A 15,241-nucleotide genomic window follows, 5' to 3' on the forward strand; every position below is an offset into this window, starting at 1 on the left:
GCAAATCTAATCTAAGTCCATCTCAACTGCCATTTTTATCATTGTGTGTAATTTCAACCATCCTTCAAAAGATAGGAGTCTATTTGAAAAAAGAATCATACTTGGATATAAATGCCTGATAGTTAGATTACTGTATAGTCATTAAAATAAATGAATTCATATACTTGAAAGAGGAATTTATGCAGAGGAAGAGTTTTTCACCAAGGTAAATTTTTAAATTATTTTTTAATATTCTACTTCAGAATAAAATTAATGCATTAGCAAGTTTTAAGTCAGGATGCCCTTAGGGATGGTATTTATTAAGGCTCTATGGAAGTGGTAATACTAGAATTACAAGGACAAGCTGCTTGACTTTTTTGTGCCTTGGTTTCCCCATTTATAGAATGGAGATGATAATAACACATAACTGAGAGACTGGGGACAAGGATTTACTAAATATAGTTCAATGCTGATAACAGGATCTGACCTGTATTGAGTATGAGCTATCCATGGCCACCAGTTAAAATTATTCTGGTACCATTGATTAGGAATCATTTGCTCTCATGTATAGTACATTTGTCATTTTTATTTACTTTCTGATCTCTGAAATGAATAGAGAGAATGTATAGAGAGAACACTTAATTCACTTAATTTAACACTTAATTCTGTTTTCTGTAATGTATAGAGAGAACACTTAATTCAGAGTAAGGAAAAGAAATCAGTCACTGATGTGCTATTGGTTTTCAGGTGACTTCAACTGAATTGGACCTCAGTTTCTCATTTGTAGACTGTGTGTGGTTGGATATCAACCTTATATAAGAAGCAGTTGAGGTATTTGAAAGAAAACATAGATTCTTAGGTTTCCTATAAAGCATTTTGATTCCAGAATCATAAGGATACCTAGGATCAAGAATATATTTAATAAGCATATAAGTGAATGTGATACAGGTGGTTCATGGACTACAGGCTAGAAATCTTGGAATAGGAAATCTTCAATCCTTTCCGATTTAGTTCTTAAATGTAGACATTGTGATTTGCAGTAATAAAAAAACTATTCATCTATATAGATGTTTAAATACATCTTATAAAAACCTTACAAAATGCACAAAAGCTAATTTTGGAAGCTGTGTTAATTCACATTGTGAACACCTCTAGTTACTTGTTTATTGGGCAACTTAATCAAGAAAGGTTCTTTCATGAATTTTCATCAATTTTTCAACAAAGCCCTGTTGCAAATAGTGAATTATGCATTAACATATGTTCATGCTAATTTATACACAAGTGACAGATTTTTGGCATGGGATCAATAACTTACAATTATATTTTTAAAAGTTCGTTTATTAATACCATCAAGGAATTGAAATTATCATTTAGATACCAGTGTGTCATTTGAACCCAATGTAAAAAAAAAAAAAGCAGACTCTACAGTTCTCAGATGTTGGCTTTTTTGTCAAAGGAACAACAAATGAATCTGAAACAAACAAAACAAATGTCTCATGCTCTTTTCAATTAATAGTTCTACCGCCCTGTTCAATTATCTAATGTTGGTGTCTTGTCATCAAACATAAATGCAGGATGCTGTTATACCAAGTTTCTCTAATGTCCAAATAATTATAGATTGGCTTGTATAGGTCAACATACTTCAGATAACATAATTCAGAGTAGAGTTTTCTGACAATTTAATACAACACTTTATTTCTTTCTGCATAATATTCTCTTTAACACAAAAATTCATGCAAAGAAGTAAAAATAATGATGATAAGGAAAAGCTCTGGTATAGAAAAAAAGTTTTGAGTAAAACAATTAAATTAGAGGAACATGATTTGTATGATTAAATGATATTCTTTCTTACAAATGTTATTGTAAGTTCCCTGAAGAAGCTCCTGTCCTATTATAATTAAATGTTATTTGTCTCATAATTTTGTGCCAGCCTTTTGGAAATGCATTGTTATGTAAATGGAGACTCGGATTATCTAGTGAGTATTTTATCGGTCACTATTATTAATTTGTAGAAAGATATCAGCTACCACATTTGATAATTGTATTCTAATATTTATTTTGAGAAAAATAAAGTTATGAAGTCAGAATCAATTATATATCCATCCTCCTCTGGTGATGATCAGGGGAGTCAGAGTCCCTGAGCTTATGCCTGATGTACATCCAAAGTAATATCTTTGCAGGTGACCTTTGCTGGGGATGGGGGAGAGGGAAGAAAAGAGCACATTTTTCTAATTGGCAGTTTTATATCAGATAGCACATTCTAATAGAAGGCTAAGATAAATTATTCCTATGGTTACATTGGGTATTTAGGTCTTCCGATTTAATTAAATTAATTAAAAATTTTTGGACATAGAAGGAAAATAATTTTACATAGCAGAGTTGATTTTAAGTCTCAGCTCTCTCCACTATTAGTGTCAGGTTATATAACTTCTCTGAGCTATTACCTTCTTATTTTTGAAATAAAGATTAAAATGTTCTCTTTAATAGTTATTTTAAGGATACAGTGAAATTATCTAAGTGTCCCAAACAATGTCTGAAATTTAGGAGGCAATTAATCACCATTTTATCACCTTCCACTCTGACATAATGAAGATGTCACTGTGGTACTAGTTTGGAGCCAAAGCTTTTTATGTGTCCCAAGCCCCCACATGGATATTTAGTCAATACAGTATTATTCTGCATCCATTGATAGGTTGCATTGCATTGTTTAGCAAACATATATAATGAGCCAGACTAGCCTGGTAGAAACTGTGACTTTTTTCATGCTACTCTTCCATGTACCCTCCCATCCCAAAGCTTCTGCCCATCCATAGGCTTCTGTTACCAGAGTTGGAAAACTATGACCTGTGGACCAAATGCAGCCACCACCTGTTTTGTAGATAAAGTGTTATTTAGATATACTCATGCTCATTCATGGGGCTTTTGGACAACAATGGCTGAAATAAGTTGTTGTGATAAAGACTTTGTGGCCCCCACAAGCATGAATTATTTGCAGAAAGAAAGAAAAATAGCTTTTGGATCTCTGGTCTGTTGTCCAGTACAGGGTTACTAATCCTTAACATGTAGTTGATTGGAAATTAAGTACTTGGTGACAAATAGATAATGATTATATGGGGAACTGGAAAAAAAATGACAGTTCTTTTTTATATAGACTTGTTAACTCTCCTACTAAAGATTGAGGAGAAATGACAGAAAAAGATTAAAGCTAAAGACATTTCTGTCACTAACAGCTGTTGTCCCTTATTTGAGTTATCTTTATGAATTTCAGTTTTATACCAAATAACAATATTAATTTCTGCTTAATCTAGTATAATGAAATCCACAAGCACACTGCAAAAACTAATCATATTTTCTTTCACATTATGTAACCTTTATTTTGGACATATAAAAATGGCCCAGATTAAAACACTTTCTACCTGAAGACGGAGTCAGGATGCAGTCATTCTTCTGTCCTAGAGGTTTCAGACAAGGTGTGTTCTTGAAGAAGAGCTCATGTTGCATTAAGCAAAGATGAAGCAAGGGTCTTTAGGCAGTGTTTGAGGGTGCAGGAAACTTTGTTAGATATGGAACAGAGTGTCTGGGAGCACAACGGAGGTGTGGGGGGGGGTGGGATGGAGAGAGAGAAGGAAGAATGAAGGTCAGAAAGGAGAAACCTGAGCTTGCAGAGTCGAAATAGGGTAGAAAACTTTTTAGTCAGTTTTCCCATTGCAATGACCAGACAAGAACCATTTTAGAGGAGGGGAAGTTTATTTGGAGCCCACGGTTTGAGCTCTGAGTCCATAGATGGCTGATTTCATTGCTCTCTGCCAGGGGTGACATAGGACATTAAGACAGAAAGGCCTGGTGGAGAACAGCAGCTTAGGACATAACAATCAGGAAGCAAAGGGAGCCTTCCACTCCCCAGCAACCAATGACCCACCTCCTCCTGCCACACCCTACCTGCCGACAATCCAACCCAGTTAATCCCTGTGGGAGGATTAATGCACTGCTTAGGTTAAGGCAGTCATAACCCAATCATTTCACCTTTCAGCTTTCTTGAATTGCCTCCACATGAGCTTTAGGGGTTCACGTCAAATCTAAATCATAAAAAAGACAGAGGCCCTGCACTGAAGATATCAAGTCAGGTGACTTAGCTGTCCAGTGTTTCCCACAGAATCAGTGTTAGTCCCTCTGATGTATAGGAGATCAAAAACACGGTATTCAGGCACTGCAGTGGCTAGTGTAGAAGACCTGGTTCTTGGTAATCTAAAATTCAGAACAGTCTGGTTGTTAAGAGGTTCCTAAGGCCCATGAAATGGGTCCTGACCTAGGATGCACAAGTCCTGGACTTGAGGCCACACATTTCTGTCTTGTGTTTTATAGGCATGTCTCAATTTTTTCATCTATAAGTTTAGAATATCTTTCTTGTGTATATCTTGAGACTAGTCAATGAAGTTGATATGCCTAAATGTGTTTTGGAGAATTTTTCAAATGTACACCAATAGTACAAGTTCTAAAGAACCATAGAAGGATTTGGGCTTCTAGGAGATTTCCACCAGAATTGATGGATTTGTGTCTATGCATCCACATGTTCACTCAAGCACACATGAGTATACCTCAGTCAGATTTATTTTATAGATTCATTTTCTTAGGTGATATGGAAGTTGGGATGTAGCAAAATACCCTCTGTGATTTACTTGTCAGGTTACAAATATCACCAGAAATCTGAATGCCATCTGCAGATGGTGGTGTTTAAATATCCAAAGTCACACATCCATATCTTCGTACCCAGTAAGCAAAAGATAGCTCACTGGGAAACCATTTTTGTAAAATTGGTGTCTAGGGATAACTTCATTCTGGTAAGTGTATAATGTAAGGCTTTTACTGGGTTTCATCTCTCTGGATTAACAAAGAGACACATTGCAAATGATTCTGCCCTTTCTCTGATAAAGGAAATAATCCTTGAGAGGTAGAGTCATGTCAGCAGAATGTAATGCTCAGTTTTGAGCAATTTGTTCTTCCCCCTTTTAACACTATAATAATGATATCAATATACTGTATTCAGTATGCTGGGGCATATGACTAGAAAGAAACAAACATCTTCTGTCTTTAAACAAAGGAATGTGATATACTACCACATGAAATGATGTGTTTTTTTTAAATATATAGAAGGATAGTTAGTGATTCTACTGATGAGCAATTGGTTGGAAATGTTTTATTGGTCATGATTTATGGGTGACAAGTTTGAGTAATTATTAGGCATAATTGCACTTAAATGATGAATCCCCCACACCCCAATTGTTTATCTTCAGGGCAGGGATGAATGTAAATGTGTTAGGGAAATGCAGAGTTCAGTGGTTACTAAATGAGTTTATTAATGTTTACATATGTAGCAATTTAGGCCATTAATATGTACGCGCTGGAAGAAGCTGACCATCTCCTGCATCACTCTGCAGACAATCCTGCATAAACCTTTGCTGTTTTACTTTTGGATAAACACACAGCCATTCCATTTCAATCACAAGTTCAGGTTGTCCTGAGGTTAATTTTGGTCTATTTGTGACTGGTGAAAGTATTTTCAAGAAAATGAAATTACTCTGCCTATTTGGCATGCAGTGGGGCATCGGGTCAAGAGCATCCAGCCACTGCCAACTCTGGGGAGCGAGGGCAGCTAGTGTGATCCTCAAGGGCTTTGCCTTATTTCCACAGAATGATTTTCTAGGCAGCCCATTTTACCTTTAATACAAGGGGTCAGCAAGACAAATTTGCCTGCGTTTGCAAAGGCCAAGATGAAACGCTGAATTTCTAAGCTCTAAAATCTTCTTGTTGTTCCTCATTACCACTAAAGATAATGTAGTGTCTTGTTATGGACTTTATGGTTGAGAGCACAAATGTCTTAAAAGTTCTCTGATAAGAATACTTGGCTAATGAACTGATCATGCATTAGGCTGGCCTTTTGCATAGGAAAAAAAATCTCTCATTTTCCTTTTATCTCATTAGTTTTTCAATAAATATTTATTGCATAAGTTATACCATTTTTCTTCAAAACTAAGATATAGATCTATATCTCTATACCTATATCAGATGGTTTTTATTGCTAGGAACAGGGACAAACCCTAACAAGAGATTTGTTATAAAGATAACACATGGAAATAGAGAAGTCAGGTATTTGCACCCTGTATCTGGGGTTTGTACAAGAATCTGGAGGGGAAAAAATAAACTATATTATCAGGTTTTAAAGAACAGTAGTACTTTCAGAGTCCCAGAAACTGGGGCATGGCTTAAGAACTGGACCTCAGGAACTAGATACATTCTTTCACATCTATCCTTCAGAGCGGAAGACACTGCTCTCCTTTGTGGTGTTTCACACTTAAGGAGCATGTGTTTTCACTCCTCTGCTTCTCTGCTTACACTATTATTCTGAGGCTTTGGTTGCCAATGTCTTCTTATTACTGATAGTTTTCAGCATTGATCAATTCTATCTACTACTGTGAGATTATCAGCTGATCACCTTGATATATCTGCAATGATTTTCTAAGGTGGAAGTTACGATTCATGTGGTCAGTCCCCCATATCTGAGTTAGGAAACTTTCTGGCATTCATATTGGCTTCACTTGGGTCACAGGTTCAATACTTCTCATTCCACTGTCACTGAGTGGATCCAAATGATTGAACCACTGAGGGCCATTCTAAACACAAGAGGCTGTAGGGTTCTCCAGTCAGACTTTTACTACAATAGATTTTTCAGTTGACCATGACAATCAGAAGTCAGCCAGCCATCCAGCCCTCATCTCTGTGTCTAGTTTTCCAAGAAGTGAGAAGATGTATTTTCCTATTTTATTGGTATTCAATAACAAATATTGGATATCTAAAAATATTAATTAGCAATCATGATGGAGACCAGTTCCCTCATGTTAAAGAGACTCTGTGATTAGTTTTCCAAGAGGAGAGATGACATATTTTCCTATTTTATTCCTATTCAATAGCAAATATTGAATATCTAAAATAATTAATTAGTAATCATGATTGGGACCGTCCCCCTCAGGTTAAAGAGACACTAACTGCACTCCTGTTACTACTGGCATTTAAAACAGCTGCTTACAACAGAAGCACATTGTTAATTCCTAAAGTCCCTCTATTTGCTACGGAGTCCATTGGTGACACCTGCTCCTCAAAGTTTCAGGTGCTGACCTGTTTGTTATACTCACTCTTGTTGAGGACTTGCATATGTAGGAATTATTCCCCATCATGCAAGTTCTGCCTAGAAGAGGCATCTACCCCTAGCTTCCCTCTTATCTCCCAGAGTCACCTTGTGGAAACAAAGATGATAATATCAGCTTCAGGCAGATTTCTTATGCTGTGATTCAGAGAAAAGAATGCAACTACCTCTCTTAACCCATTTACCTTTCCAGAAAAGTACCATGATTAAAGCTTCTCTCCAATCAAATGGAAACTTTCAGCAAAAATCTGTAACACAGATCTCTAATATAAAGCTATAGTCAAAACTCTCAAAAGTTAAATGCAACAAAAAAAGCTACTAACATGTTTCAGTAAAATTAAGATGTTCTACGTATAGGGTAGTCCATATTATATGCTAAAATATAAAAAAATATGGTCTTTTAGAACATTTATATTTCAAAAGTATTTTCATATGTATTACTGAATTTTATTCTTGCAACCAACTATGTGCAGTAGAGAAGAATCATCTCTCTCTGAGGAATGACACATAGTTCACACACACAATGCACATGTTATACACACACAAGACAAGATGTGTTCTGGATGTGGAGCTGCATGACACCAAGAATAATTAATGATCTGTCCAGACTCATCTAGCAAGAACAGCAGTAAATCAGAATGAAACAGAATGAGATTTTGGGTGGATCTTTCTTTAGGTTTAAATCCTTTTTTTTACCGCTTTCTAGTTGCAGGATTTTGTGGTCGTTATTAAACTATTCTAAACAAGTCTCAGTTTTATTGGGTACAAAATGAGGATTCTTATAAAACTTTCATAAAAACAGAGAGGAAATAATTTATATAAAACATCCTTGGTAAGTGTTACATAGGAGGTGCTTAGTAAACACAAATAAAAGTTTAGTCCTCATGTGCAGTGGTTTTCCTACTCCACTATACTTCAACAATGGGAAATATTGTTTTCTTGGAGAAAAGCAGTTAAGTTACCAAAAATTTGAGGTGGTACATCTTCATCAACTTTGTTCCCAAAGCATTTACTCCGTATCCTGAAACATTCAAAGCATGGTGCAAGGTGCTAGATACTTCCTAAGTTCTCTCGTCCTAGTGCCCTGGTTGTAAAATGCAGAGGAGAGCAGGAGCAGGAGAATGGGTCAGCTTCCCATGACATCAGTCTGGATTCTTTTTATGGGCTATAGTGTCCTAAAAATAGACAAATATTAAATATAAAGGCCTAGATAGATGAGGGGATCCAGATGGAAGACACACTGAAGCATCAAGAGATATTGTAAAGGAATGAGGACATTTTCTCCTATTTCATGCACAGTTTCTCCTATTTCAGTATCATTGAGGTGCCTTTCCAAGTGCTTGTGCATCTGCCCCAGTGCAATCATGGCTTATAAACAGCTTCCTGTTCTCTAGTCTTTTGTGGGGCGAAATTCCTTTTCTCCAGTTCTGCCTTTGAACGAAGGAGTCAAGCCAGTTATCTGGTGTATTATCAATCCCTGCAAACTCGCTCTGAGATGTGTGATGCATATAAACAAGAGAAGCCTACAGACTTTGCTGTACAAGCTACAATATAAGCTTGGCTCCAGAAAAGAAAGAAGTGCTATAAATCTCAAAAAGTACAAGTTCTTTTTCACATTTGCCAAAAAAAAAAAAAAAGAAAATCATTTCTACCAGCTTTAAGTAAAGAAATATGGTAGTCAAAAGATAAACTAGTTTAAATATATTAAAAGTAAGGCAGTGTATTCATTATAATATGGTTTAGATTTGGCATTTAAAAATATCAAACTTATTTCCCTGGAGAGATGTTTAATATATCATACCTCCCTCCTTCCTAAAAGTAGACAATTGAAATATGTTTTCCTCCCTCTGATCTATAGCCTGACTGGCTCCAATAGTTTAATGAGTTTTCCATTTTTTCGTTTTCTTTTTTCCCCCTTAAACTCTTCTTGGCTTGTGAGCACTACTCAGTACTGCTACCTTAGTGAATTTCAGTCACCTCCCCTGACACTCAAACTCTTTCCTATCTCCCTTTTGTAGGTTCTCCTCCTTCATTGTACCTTAAGTCATCACTTTCTCTAAGCTGAACATCTGTGCTAATATCTTCTAAGGTGTTGAGTAGAAAAACCAAGTCCATCACTTATTCTTGATCTTAAAAAATTAAAAAAAAAACCAGACAAATTAAATCCCCTAAACCAACATGCTGTGCTATGTAATGATTACCACTGTGAGCCCATCTCATTTCTATAACCACCTTCACTCTTTCACCTTGCACAGCACAAAAAAAGGAGAGATGTCAGTGCAATTTTATGATAGTGATGTAGTTACCCTCACAGTCACCCACCAAACCTGTTTGTTTCTTCTAGTGGCTTCTGGACCAATGCATGTATTTATGAGACATGTGCACAGAGCTTTATCTAAGCTCCAAAATTATTTTTATTCTCCAGTTTCTCCTGTTATTGAAGGAAATATTTATGTTAGCTCTTAGGAAAACAAGTTCATAAAAAGCACATAAGGTGTATGCATTATGCATATGAGTGAGAGCACTTCCTGTTGAAGCTGTATCTGTTCTCTTGAGAATTCCTTAGCTTTTTGTTTTCTTTTTTAAATTGCTCAAACTGGACAGATAACATTTCAGTTGTACAAAATAAATTCAAGAACTTGATAAATTGTTACAAATTGATTTGTATAATGAGTGTTCAAAGTGTAGACTACTACTGACAAGGATTTGGATTCATATGATTCTAATACATGGCACATGGCATTTTTGAGATGTATTTTTGGAGCTGGTTTCAGGTGCTTCTTAGTAGGAAGACAACAGCTTAGAAATGTTCATCACCAGAAATTACAGGGTATATGCATGGGAAACCCTTTTCTCAAATGAACAATTCATTGAAGGTAAAGGTAAGGAGGTTTTGTCCATGGAGTAGTGAGAGAGAAGAGAGCTGTCTATAAACTTCGTCTTATTCTTTTTGCTTTTTCCTGAGGGACATCTTTCCAAACCTGGAGACAAACTATCATTGATGGTTAACATAAAATTCATCCTTTTAAAGTGTACTGGTCAGTGGTCTTTAATATCTTTACCACATTGCACAACCATCTCGGCTATGTAACTGCAAAACATTTCATCATCCTAAAGAACATCAAACCCTGAGCAGTCACACCCATCCCCTCTCCCTCCTTAGCCCCTGATCCTTCAATGGACTTTGTCTCTTTAAAATATTTTGCAGCTATTTTTATTGAGATAATTGTAGATTCAAGTGTCATTTAGTAGACTACCACAGAGGAGTCCTGAGCACCTTTTCCCCAGTTCCCACCATTGTAACACCCACCATCTTTTTTTTTTAAGAGAGAGAGAGAATTTTAATATTTATTTTTTAGTTTTTCGGCAGACACAACATCTTTGTATGTGGTGCTGAGGATAGAACCCAGGCCGCACTTATGCCAGGTGAGCGCTACCGCTTGAGCCACATCCTCAGCCCAAAACCCACCATCTTTATGTGCTATGTCATGCCTGGGATTCAGACTTCAACACAACCCATCTTTTCAGATTTCCCCAGTTTACTGGTGCTCATTTGTGTGTGTGTGTGTGTGTGTGTGTGTGTGTACTGCACATGCTTTTAATTCTAAAAAAATGTCATTACGTGAATAAATTTGTTTTTCAATTAAATATAAATACCATGGTATACAAGTTTTCATTTATTTGGGTTAAATGCCAAAGAATACAATCAGTGGGCCATATTGTAAGTGTGTATAAGTTTCATAATAAATTGCCAAACTTGTCCAGGGTGGATTTTCCATTTTATAGTCATACCAGCAGTGCATGAGTGATAGTTTCTCTGCATCCTTACCAGAATTGAAAATGTTGCCACTATTTTTTATTTTTTGCAATTTTGAGAGGTATATCCGCATATGTGGCCTTTGTGAGTGTATTGTAGCATGCATGAGTAATTCATATCTTTGTAAAATAAAATAATGCTTATTGCATAGATATAACATGTTTTGTTTATCTATTCAGGAGTTCATGAAAAAATATGCTTGATGGTAAGAACAATGCTTTTAGAAATTCTTCTTATTCAACAAGTATAGCTTTATTTTTAAAGTACCAGGGACTATATTAGATGTTTTATATGTATGTTCTCATAGAAGTAAACCTAAGACATGATAGGCAAACTGGAAACTCACACATAAATTTAATCTTATAGAAAAGATAATAAATCTAACAGGAAGACAAATTTAACTTGGCTAAGTCAATTTTGAAAACAAAATTGTAATATCTCCAACTCAGTATAGACACCGCTATGAGGTTCTTTCCCTTCCATTAGATTAATTCACACAACTTGGTCTGCTTTTCCTAATGAAGAATTTGAGCTTGCCAGACCTGAGTTATTTTCTCAGTCATCTTGTAGGTAAAGAAATTAAGATTCATTCATTCACTGCACAAATATTTATTGAGAACCTAATAAGCATTAGGCTTGCAATAGATGCTGTGATCCAGAAAGGCTCATTAACTTAGTTAAGGTCACACATTTAGCCAAAGCAACGATTAAGTACTACATTGCATATTGACAGTCATATTTTATCTTTAGTACTTATTTTCTCTGGATCCTAATTAAAGCAATTCAGAGAAATACTTAAGGTACTTTATTAATGATCTTTAATTTTTTTTTACATAAGTGAACTATTAAGACTTATTTTGAAAACATAATTTCTATTTAGCTGGTCCAGTGCATCATGTTATTTGACTTTACTGAAAAAAGAATCAAATCGCTAAACCACCTGACATGTTGGCTCCTTATTGTAAGTTTTGTCCAAACTCATTATGTATAGCTGGGATACAGATATTGAGTGCAATATATCATTAAGTCACTAATAAACTTCAGTTGCTCTTTTCCCACTTTCTCCCATCCCCCACTGTCAATGAGTAATTTATCTCAAACAGCAATATGCATAAGTTGCCTTAGTAAAGAAGGGATGTGGCATTATCAGTCATTGCATGGAAGAATTATGGGCAGCTCCATCATGGAAGAGAACAGATGATTACAATCAATAATCAATCAAAGAACCAGTGACAGTAATCATACATCACCTTCCACTGTGGAATATTCACTTAGGGCTTAATATTGCAAGATCCAGTTGCTGGATATGGGGGTGCTTTGCCATTGTCCTGAATGTGCCCTTAGTTTGGAATAAGCCTGGGGTATGGAATATCCCTACTTGGGTTTCCACCTTTTTGGAAAGATTAGCAGCAGTAGGGAAAAATCGAATGTGAGAGAAGGAAACCACAATTATTCTAGTCCTTGCCTAAATACTTATTACTCATTGTATCCCATTTTGTGTATAGCTAAGACTCTTCTGGGTATATCACTGCAGCACATTCCTCATTAATCAAGCTGATGCATTTGTGAAACTTGTTGGCAGAAATTTCATAACTAGATGTTGAAATCATGCCCAATAAAATATAGTGTTCAATAAAAGGTATGGTCTCCATAAAACCAGTTAATTTGGGAAATTTGTCTGGGAGGCTTATTGGAAAAAGATCGTTTTCACAAAACACCAAAACAATTCTTCAACGGAGAGAATATTAAAATTACAAAATCCATTCTATTTGAAATAAAAAGAATATCTTCTAGGAAAATGGTTACATGGGAATTTTAGAAACCTAGTCACTTAACAAACATTTGCTTCATATCTATTATGTACTAGGAGAACAGATTCCTACCCTGTAAGGAATAAAATATCTGGTAAAAGGAAAAAAAAAAAAAAGATGCCTAATTACACAGTACAAAGTGCCTGATGCCATGACAGAGATTGTTCAAAGTGCTTTGGGAATACAGAGGAGGACATAAAAGGGGCTGGGGGGACCCTTGAATGAGAAGGTGACTTTTAAATTGAGAATGGAAGAAAAATGGGAAAAGATCCTTCCAAACTCAAGATCAGACTGACCTTGTCATAGGGTTGGAAATAAAAAGAACACAGAATTTTCAAGCAACAGTGTGGTCTGTGGCTGGCAAGCTGAGGAAGGAGCCTGGGGTGTGTTGGTGGGAGGGAGAAGGGATATGGGAGCTAGAGTATGAAGCATTCACATGAGAGGCTCTTCCAGAGTGGATAGGAATAGGCCCAGTAGGTACTTCAAGAAGCACTTGGTTCTGACCACAAAGAGCAGAAAAGACTAAATGGAAAGCCAGGGCAGGTGGGCTCTGTAGGGGGCGGTTGCCCCTGTCTTAGGTATTTCACTCACTGCAAGTTTTTAACTTCTTCCATCAAAGGACTTTGTAGAGAAACAGACTTCACCAGAGATGTCTTTCCCCACAAATCCAAAGGGAAATTGATTGAAGTGCTACTTTATCAGCGTAAGGTTTTGTAGTAAATCCCAAGGTGTCAATCAAATTAAAACTTAAGGTTCCTTGGGAATAGGTGGTCCCCATTCCAGACTTGGACAGGGCTTCAATATTAAAAAATAAATAAATAAATAAATAAATAAGAAGAATAAGAAAAAGAAAAAGAAACAATCAAAAATAGTAGCAAAAGTCATTGTGTTGTGTTTGATTTAATTCCATATCTAAACCTCTTTAAAAATAAGTTTGGAAATACCCCAATTCCATCCATTCCCAAAACATATCTCATCTGTTTTCAAGCTAGAATGACATTTTTCCCTTTTTATTACTGATTTTGCTGTTTAAAAGGATCATTTCAATGCTTTATGAAAGAAGCTTAATTTTCAGGAAGACTCCTAAACATTTTTACAGATAAGTTGGACGCTTTTAAAATAATCTTTTCTTTAAAGTTCTGTAGTGCTGACTCTCAGGTGCTTTTACAGGACCAGGTTTGATTATTATTTTCTTCATGTAAGGTTTAGACTCTGTAGTGTCTTTCTGATTTCAGTAATCCTAAGGAGGTAGAAGATATTAATAAGAAAGTGCAGAAGGCTGTGCTCTTAAAATATGGGGTTACTGCATTTAATTTTTTTTTTTTTATTCTGGAGAGTTTAATCAGGAACTCTGATTTTTCTTCATCTGAGTTTCTCCCACTTCCTTATCTTATTAGGGGAAAACCATCTCCAGTCTGGAGGACAAACACAAACTAGTAACAACAGATTTCTGTGCTTTTACTTCAGAAAATAAATAAATGAATACAATAATAAGTAAACAAACACATAAAGTAATATTTAAAATCTCCTTTATGATATATTTAGACTTGCGTTGCAGAACATAAATAAGAACCATTGGGTAGAATTTTGAAATTATTAACTTTTGTAGGTTCTAAAATTAGGCTGTTTGTGGGGTGGGATTTTAGAAATTAGCTTTTTAAAAATGATGTTTTCCATTCACGTTGCAAAGTAAACAGTGCCTGTTGAGGCTGCTGCCTGCAGGCAAACACATAGTTAGCTGAAATCTTCTTCCTGGATATAAATATCTCCTGCGATTTAGAACTTGGAGACTTCAAATTACTGTGTAGAGGAAGCAGCCACTGTCCCCAGCATGTACATATATTTGGACCTCCTAGAGCCATCTCATCTCACTAAATATTACAGACCTGGAAGAAAGAAAAAGAAAGATGGAAAGGAAAAAACACAAAGGGAACAAAGAGGTAGATTCCTAGAGACCATAGCATAAGGCTTCCCACCACCTGTCAATGCTGGGTGGAGTCTTTCTTTCACCCTTGAGAAACTCTGATTATGCCTCCTGCTTGTTATTCAAAGCCAGACAGCAGCACTCCTGTGTTTTGAGGAACCCCTTCCATGCACACACCTTAAAGTTCTGTGTCATCTTTCCAATCAAATACAGACTTTGTCCACATAGTAGGATTGTTTTGTCTTCTGCCCTTCTGCAGAATTCTCCTTTCCTGCTAACAATCCACATCTTACCCTTTCCTTAGTAGTTAGCTATGGCCACCCCACTAAGTTGCCTACCTAAGATTACAGCTGCTAATGAATCGACCCCAGGAGGGTCTTCCTAAAGCAGATCAAAACACTTGATTCCAGCTGCTGGGTTTGGTGGTACTTCCTCCATCCCCAGCAAGGCATCAGCCCTCCACACCCCTATCCCCATCTCTGTGGGGTGGCTCTTGCACTAGCCTCTCTGGC

The 15,241-nt window shown here is 36.2% G+C and overlaps 1 protein-coding gene across 1 annotated transcript in view; it reads left to right on the forward strand.

The window, feature by feature from the left end:
* DCC (DCC netrin 1 receptor) overlaps positions 1 to 15,241 on the forward strand; it is a gene marked incomplete at both ends in the record, with an annotated part of 1,098,829 nt that overhangs the window by 166,288 nt on the left and 917,300 nt on the right. The window lies entirely within an intron of this gene.

The sequence above is a fragment of the Spermophilus citellus genome (genome assembly GCF_964194105.1).
Source record: "Spermophilus citellus genome assembly, chromosome: 12".
Lineage (NCBI taxonomy): Eukaryota > Metazoa > Chordata > Mammalia > Rodentia > Sciuridae > Spermophilus > Spermophilus citellus.